The sequence below is a fragment of the Pristiophorus japonicus genome, unplaced genomic scaffold (assembly GCF_044704955.1).
Source record: "Pristiophorus japonicus isolate sPriJap1 unplaced genomic scaffold, sPriJap1.hap1 HAP1_SCAFFOLD_332, whole genome shotgun sequence".
In the NCBI taxonomy this organism is placed as follows: Eukaryota; Metazoa; Chordata; class Chondrichthyes; family Pristiophoridae; genus Pristiophorus; species Pristiophorus japonicus.
The window spans coordinates 99,592-108,487 of NW_027253128.1; the positions used below are offsets into that span (position 1 = coordinate 99,592).

At 46.7% G+C, this 8,896-nt stretch overlaps 1 non-coding gene across 1 annotated transcript; it reads left to right on the plus strand.

Annotated features, from left to right (window-relative positions):
- The first annotated feature begins 8,278 nt into the window (after positions 1-8,278).
- trnaw-cca (transfer RNA tryptophan (anticodon CCA)) lies at positions 8,279-8,350 on the plus strand. The gene has a single exon. It is a non-coding gene; the product is annotated as a tRNA-Trp (tRNA).
- Positions 8,351-8,896: the final 546 nt, after the last annotated feature.

Below are 8,896 nucleotides of genomic sequence, written 5' to 3' on the forward strand. Positions count from 1 at the left end.
GTGGAGGGCGGAGAAACCCAAGGCAAAGAACAAAAAGGGCCACTGTACAGCAAAATTCTAAAAAGACAAAGGGTGTTAAAAAAACAAGCCTGAAGGCTTTGTGTCTTAATGCAAGGAGTATCCGCAATAAGATGGATGAATTAATTGTGCAAATAGATGTTAATAAATATGATGTGATTGGGATTACGGAGACGTGGCTCCAGGATGATCAGGGCTGGGAACTCAACATTCAGGGGTATTCAACATTCAGGAAGAATAGAATAAAAGGAAAAGGAGGTGGGGTAGCATTGTTGGTTAAAGAGGAGATTAATGCAATAGTTAGGAAAGACATTAGCTTGGATGATGTGGAATCTATATGGGTAGAGCTGCAGAACACCAAAGGGCAAAAAACGTTAGTAGTAGTTGTGTACAGACCTCCAAACAGTAATAGGGATGTTGGGGAGGGCATCAAACAGGAAATTAGGGGTGCATGCAATAAAGGTGCAGCAGTTATAATGGGTGACTTTAATATGCACATAGATTGGGGTAGCCAAACTGGAAGCAATACGGTGGAGGAGGATTTCCTGGAGTGCATAAGGGATGGTTTTCTAGACCAATATGTTGAGGAACCAACTAGGGGGGAGGCCATCTTAGACTGGGTGTTGTGTAATGAGAGAGGATTAATTAGCAATCTCATTGTGCGAGGCCCCTTGGGGAAGAGTGACCATAATATGGTGGAATTCTGCATTAGGATGGAGAATGAAACAGTAAATTCAGAGACCATGGTCCAGAACTTAAAGAAGGGTAACTTTGAAGGTGTGAGGCGTGAATTGGCTAGGATAGATTGGCGAATGATACTTAGGGGGTTGACTGTGGATGGGCAATGGCAGACATTTAGAGACCGCATGGATGAATTACAACAATTGTACATTCCTGTCTGGTGTAAAAATAAAAAAGGGAAGGTGGCTCAACCGTGGCTATCTAGGGAAATCAGGGATAGTATTAAAGCCAAGGAAGTGGCATACAAATTGGCCAGAAATAGCAGCGAACCTGGGGACTGGGAGAAATTTAGGAACTCAGCAGAGGAGGACAAAGGGTTTGATTAGGGCAGGGAAAATGGAGTACGAGAAGAAGCTTGCAGGGAACATTAAGGTGGATTGCAAAAGTTTCTATAGGTATGTAAAGAGAAAAAGGTTAGTAAAGACAGACGTAGGTCCCCTGCAGTCAGAATCAGGGGAAGTCATAACGGGGAACAAAGAAATGGCAGACCAATTGAACAAGTACTTAGGTTCGGTATTCACTAAGGAGGATAAAAACAACCTTCCGGATATAAAAGGGGTCAGAGGGTCTAGTAAGGAGGGGGAACTGAAGGAAATCTTTATTAGTCGGGAAATTGTGTTGGGGAAATTGATGGGATTGAAGGCCGATAAATCCCCAGGGCCTGATGGACTGCATCCCAGAGTACTTAAGGAGGTGGCCTTGGAAATAGCGGATGCATTGACAGTCATTTTCCAACATTCCATTGACTCTGGATCAGTTCCTATGGAGTAGCCAATGTAACCCCACTTTTTAAAAAAGGAGGGAGAGAGAAAACAGGGAATTATAGACCGGTCAGCCTGACCTCAGTAGTGGGTAAAATGATGGAATCAATTATTAAGGATGTCATAGCAGTGCATCTGGAAAATGGTGACATGATAGGTCCAAGTCAGCATGGATTTGTGAAAGGGAAATCATGCTTGACAAATCTTCTGGAATTTTTTGAGGATGTTTCCAGTAAAGTGGACAAAGGAGAACCAGTTGATGTGGTATATTTGGACTTTCAGAAGGCTTTCGACAAGGTCCCACACAAGAGATTAATGTGCAAAGTTAAAGCACATGGGATGGGGGTAGTGTGCTGATGTGGATTGAGAACTGGTTGGCAGACAGGAAGCAAAGAGTAGGAGTAAACGGGTACTTTTCAGAATGGCAGGCAGTGACTAGTGGGGTGCCGCAAGGTTCTGTGCTGGGGCCCAGCTGTTTACATTGTACATTAATGATTTAGACGAGGGGATTAAATGCAGTATCTCCTAATTTTCGGATGACACTAAGTTGGGTGGCAGTGTGAGCTGCGAGGAGGATGCTATTAGGCTGCAGAGTGACTTGGATAGGTTAGGTGAGTGGGCAAATGCATGGCAGATGAAGTATAATGTGGATAAATGTGAGGTTATCCACTTTGGTGGTAAAAACAGAGAGAAAGACTATTATCTGAATGGTGACAGATTAGGAAAAGGGAAGGTGCAACGAGACCTGGGTGTCATGGTACATCAGTCATTGAAGGTTAGCATGCAGGTACAGCAGGCGGTTAAGAAAGCAAATGGCATGTTGGCCTTCATAGCGAGGGGATTTGAATACAGGGGCAGGGAGGTGTTGCTACAGTTGTACAGGGCCTTGGTGAGGCCACACCTGGAGTATTGTGTACAGTTTTGGTCTCCTAACTTGAGGAAGGACATTCTTGCTATTGAGGGAGTGCAGCGAAGATTCACCAGACTGATTCCCGGGATGGCGGGACTGACCTATCAAGAAAGACTGGATCAACTGGGCTTGTATTCACTGGCGTTCAGAAGAATGAGAGGGGACCTCATAGAAACGTTTAAAATTCTGACGGGTTTCGACAGGTTAGATGCAGGAAGAATGTTCCCAATGTTGGGGAAGTCCAGAACCAGGGGTCAGAGTCTGAGGATAAGGGGTAAGCCATTTAGGACCGAGATGAGTAGAAACTTCTTCACCCAGAGAGTGGTGAACCTGTGGAATTCTCTACCACAGAAAGTAGTTGAGGCCAATTCAGTAAATATATTCAAAAGGGAGTTAGATGAAGTCCTTACTACTCGGGGGATCAAGGGTTATGGCGAGAAAGCAGGAAGGGGGTACTGAAGTTTCATGTTCAGCCATGAACTCATTGAATGGTGGTGCAGGCTAGAAGGGCTGAATGGCCTGCTCCTGCACCAATTTTCTGTGTTTCTATGTTTCTAATTGCTCTTTATTTCACTTCACTAAATAGATACATTTGAGTGAGAGAAATTGTTACAGAGTGTCGCACACTTCATCTTTTGTTCCCTTTTAAACACAAAAAATGAGGCCGGGGGAATAAATCCAGAAAACAAAGCCGAGGGATAGAGACAAGTGGAAGAGAGAAGGGGAAATACTGCCTCTACACACCGGAGAAGTGTGAGCTTGTGGACCGGAGAAGTTGCAGCTGCTGGAGCTGTGCGTTTTATCGGGGCGGGACGGGGGGAGCGCCCGCCGAGCGACCGGAGAAGCTGAGAAGCTGCTGTGCTTTTCATCGGGTTTGACACTGTTTAAAAATGGCAGAGTGCCAACTTTTCTCTCCCTACTGCGCATGCGCGAAGGTGCCGGCAGTGTTTTCGGCGCAGGCATTTGGCTCCGCCCCCCCCTTCACCATCGACGCCACGCCAGGACTCCGGGGACTGCACACAGCGGCCAGGATGGGGCAAGTTTTTCCCCCGCGCCATTTCCAGCGCGCAAAGTCGGTGCGTTTGAGGTCAGTGCGCCGACAAAACTGCTTGGGGAAAATCTAGCCCTTGAAGAGTAAGGAGTACACTGAAGGAAATACAAATATGTTTGCCTAGCAACTGTCAAATTTTAATAACTTTTTATACATCCATCGAAACAGCAAAAAAACCCGGCACTCGCCCCATAGTACCTAATATATAGTCCACAGTACAAGAGTAAGGAAGTCTTGCTACAGTTGTACAGGGCCCTGGTGAAACCACACCTGGAGTACTGCGCACAGTTTTGGTCTCCTTATTTGAGGAAGGAAACAATTGCCTGCGAGGTGGTACAACAGAGGTTCACCAGATTGATTCCTGGGATGAGAGGACTGTCTTAAGTTGAGAGATTGTGTAGAATGGGCCGATACTCACCGGAGTTTAGAAGAATGAGAGGTGATCTAATTGAAACACACAATATTCTGAAGGGGATTAACAGGGTAGATGCTGAGAGGTTGTTTCCCCCGGGCTGGAGTGTCTAGAACCAGGGTGCACAGTCTCAGGTTAAGGGATCGGCCATTTAAGACAGAGATGAGGAGTAATTTTTTCATTCAGAGGGATATGAATCTTTGGAATTTTCTGCCGCACAGGCCTGTGGATGCTGAGTCTCTGAATATATTCAAAGGCTGCGTTAGATAGATTTTTCCAGTCTCGGGGAATCAAGGGATCGAGAGATCACTGGAGTTTGGAAGAATGAGAGGGGATCTCATGGAAACATATAAAATTCTGACGGGACTGGACTGGTCCCGATGTTGGGGAAGCCCAGAACCAGGGGTCGGAGTCTAAGGGATAAGGGGTAAGCCATTTAGGATTGAGATGAGGAGAAACTTCTTCACTCAGAGATTTGTTAACCTGTGGAATTCTCTGCCGCAGAGTCGTTGATGCCAGTTTGTTAGATATATTCAAGAGGGAGTTAGATGTGGCCCTTATAGCTAAAGGGATCAAGGGGTATGGAGAGAAAGCAGGAAAGGGGTACTGAGCTGAATGATCATCCATGATCTTATTGAATGGTGGTGCAGGCTCGAAGGGCCGAATGGCCTACTCCTGCACCTATTTTCTATGTTTCGATGTTTCTATGTCCTGCTACTGCTTCTTTAATAATGGATTCCAACATTTGCCCAACCACAGATGATAGGCTAACTGGTCTATAGTTTCCTGCTTTTTGTCTGGCTCCTTTTTTAAATAGGGGCATTACATTTGCAGTTTTCCAATCTGCTGGCTCCTCCCCAGAATCCAGGCAGTGCATGTCCACAGATCCCTGAAAGTAGCAGGCCAGGTAGATAAGGTGGTTGAGAAGGAATATGGAATGCTTGCCTTTATTAGCCGAGGCATAGAATACAAGAGATGGGGTCGGTGGGGCAGGTTTGGTCTCAGCTGGAGTACTGCTTGCAGTTCTGGTCGCCATATTACAGGAAGGACATGATTGCACTGAAAATGGTGCAGAGGAGATTTACGAGGATGTTGCCGGGAGTGGAGAATCTTCGCCATGAGGACAGATTAGATAGGCTGGATTTGTTTTCCATGGAACAGAGCCTGAGGGGAGATCTCATTGAGGTGTATAAAATTATGAGGGTTCGAGATATAGTGGATAGAAAGGACCTATTTCCCTTAGCAGAGGGATCAACAACAAGGAGGCATAAATTTAAAGTAATTGGGAGAAAGTTTAGAGGAGATATTTCTTCACGCAGAGGGTTGTGGGGGTCTGGAACTCACTGCCTGAAAGGGTGGTAGAGGCAGAAACCCTCACCACATGTAAAAAGTGCTTGGATGTGCAGCTGAAGTGCCGTAACCTGCAGGTTTATGGACCTCGAGCTGGAAAGTGGGATTAGGCTGGATATCCTCTTGTTGGCCGGCGTGGACACGATGGGCCAAAATGGCCTCCTTCCATGCTGCAAACTTCTTTGATTCTATGAACTCGTTTGCAAAGAGTTGAGGTGATTTGGGCACACCTTTCCTCACATGACAACATTTCAAAGGCAACTCAACGGCTGTAAAGCGCTTTGGGTCGTAATGAGCTCCTGACAGACGCTGCAGAAATGTAAGTCCTTCTTTGCAAACGTTCAATGCAAACTCAAGGCTGGTCTGGGATTTGAAGCCAGGATCTTTCTGCAAATTTCAAGTAACAACCACGAAACAAGAATCATACCCCTAGATCAACAGACTACCTGCTTAGCTGATGTGGAGATAAGATGTAACCATTATTGAAGCATTTTTAGCGTGCGTTGCTGTTCTTGATCGGAGGAGCACATGAGACGGAATCAGTGACTTTGCCTTTTCGACATGTCTTCTGAAGCGCCACACGGTCCCACTCCTGCAGTCAATGAGCTGTTGGAACGTTAATGTATCCATCTTCATCATCATCATAGGCGGTCCCTCGAAACGAGGATGACTTGCTTCCACGCCGAAAAAGGATGAGTTCACAGGTGTTTCAATAAAGGACCCGAACGACATCCCGATGGGTGGAAGATGCCTGTGCGTGGATTTTTTTAACGTGTGGTGGCCGTTGCACCCCAGCCATCACACGGGCTTGACAGAGCGAGGTCTTGGTCCAGTGGCAAGGGTTAACCAAGACGACAGGCGACCAGCTCTGCTGCACGGACCTAGTGCACACACATGTCGCAGTGTGGGCTGGCCCGTGCTAACCCTGGGCCCTTGGTCCCAAACTCATGCCTCCGCTGGGCCCCGATCACGTCCCTCTACAGTCTCTCGCCGCTCCTTCGCCCCGATCTCGCCGCTCCTGCTGTATCTGCCCACCCTCCTCTCACCGACCTGGACCTTGATGACATCACTCTTCGCTGCCGCCGCCCTCCTGCACCAGCTCGCGCTGCTCCCTGGAGTCGTCTCCCGTGACCTCCAAGCTGCTCCCAGGGCCGCTCGCCGTTCCTTTTATGGCCCCGACCTGCCGCTGGTGTTCTCCCGTTAGTGTATCCAGGCTGTGGGTGGCCACCCCGAGCGCAGCAGAGGGGTTTCTGCATTAGTTCTGGGTGGGGACAGTATCTTTCCCCTTCGCTCTTCCTCTTGTCTGTATCCCTGGGCTTTTATTTCTCTATTTATTCACCCTGTCACAGTTTCTCGTGTTTAAAAGGGAACAAAAGATGAAATGGGTATCACTGTTGAACAATTTCTCTCACTCAAAGATAGACGCATTACCGTTGCACCATGAGGTCTAGGTAGCTAGCCGTTGATATTCAGGTTCATATATAAATATATATAAATATATCTGCATGTATCATAACTGTTCCCTGGTGGTCGCGGGGTTAAGATCCGGCACACTAAACTGGTTTCAATTCTCGATCAATTCATCGCATAAAAATAATTGAGGTCTGTGAGACGATTAATAATTGCTGTAATCACCATGAATACCAATACTTTCTGCGATAGACCGAGCTTACAGACTATCTGGCTTCTCCTGCCCTTTGCCGGGCACGTGTTCGGGGTTTAATTTTACAAATTGGGTGAGTTCGCTGATCGCGGGGAGATGGTAGGAGCCTCTGTGACCCCACTGTGAGGATGTGGAAGTGAACACGGTGGCTGGGTGATCCGTGACATTTCTGTAAAGGGCAGCAGAGGAGAAGGATTGAGAACTTTCAGTGTGGGACAGAAGTTGTTTGAGGTGAGCCAACACATTCCCGATCAGCACAGAGGGAGCACACTGGTCAGCTCCGCTCTGTTGCGGCTGCTGTGCCAGAGGTTTCTGTAGTGTCGTGGTTATCACATTTGTTTTACACGTGAAAAGTACCCGGTTTGATTCTGGGTAAAAACATGATGTTTAAACTTGCTATAATGGAACAATCGGAGGAGAGTTTAGTCTCCTGGAAAATGCTGCCTGACCTGCTGAGATTTCCAGCATTTGCTGTCGTTATTTGCTATTTATTCTCCTGGTTAAAGGGCTCCCTTATTCCTGAATTGATCTTTATTTAACCAATAAATAGTTAACTTTCAGTGAGAGAAAACGGATCCACCGGGGACCTTTCGCATGTGAGGCCAACGTGATATCCGCCACACTGCAGCCCATCAAAGGGCGAGAAACCACTGAATATAAAGGATGAGCTCACAAATATCAGGGGCAGTGCAGTCTGGTCAACGTCAAACCCTCCTTTCTTATTCAGCAATGGCATGAACGGGAGTCAGACGCCACAAAGTTTAATTAAAGATACAAATACAAGTAACACTTCCAAATCTTTTCACTGTAACATTCTTTCACTTTATTTGAAATCCTACTGCGTTGAATCTGAAAATGAGCACCGTGGGATTTTATCTTCACCACTGATTCTATTTTCTGTGCACGGAAGGAATAACCGAAGCTGTTAAATTTGACAAAAGTTGCCCCGGATTGCTGGTGACATCGGCAATACAGTGTGTAAAATGGGTTAACATGCTGAAGAACATAAGAACAAAAGAAATAGGAGCAGGAGTCGGTCATACGCCCCTCGAGTCTGCTCCATCATTTAATACGATCATGGTCGATGCGATCATGGACTCAGGTCCACTTCCCTGCCCGCTCCCCAAAGCACAGGACAAATGATTGAAGTATCGACTATCCCTCAGTTAGCATTTCTTTCATTGTGCAAAAGAAGGTGACGGGTTAATTAATGATGCTTTTCCATGAACGCAACACAAACGTTTAAGAAAAAAACATACGGTGACTGGCAGGTGAGCGTTGCTTCTGACACCTGGTGGGAATGGGCGGGGAATTTAAAGCCCCTTGAATTGTGAAAGCTTCATAAAGAGGAACATCTCAAACACATTGTGTAGGCCTCGTGGCGCAACGGTAGCGTGTCTGACTCCAGATCAGAAGGTTGCGTGTTCAAATCACGTCGGGGTCACTGTTCTTTCAGAGTTAATATTTTCTTTGCTGTTTGGCAATCACCAGACCCTTGTTCCAAGGTCTGTCTCATTGTTTCCCGGTGTCAGGCAGAGATACGCCTGCTGCCCTCATTTAATTCATGTGACACGACACACAAGTTCAAAATCAACTTGCAGGTGGCCACACACACCGCCGAGCGGTCTAAGGTGCTGTGATTAGATCGCAGTTTTCTCTGGAGGTGTGAGTTTGAATCCAACTTCTGACATTTCTTATTTTTAATCATTAAGTGAAACTCATTGTTTGACACCACGACCAACTCCTTAAAACTGGGATTCAGCAGTTCACCTGCTCGCTTAACATTTCCGTCTGACCTGGTGCTGAAAGTGGAGATGTTTCGCAGTGTCGCGGTTAACACATTCGCCTCACACGCGAAAGCTCACCGTGCGGGAATATTTTCTATAGCTTTCTCCTCATGCATGCTCAGGGGCAAGTTGGTTCTCCTGTGAAAAGTTCATAAGATGTACGAATTAGGGGCCGGAGTACGCCATTCGGCCCCTCGAGCCTG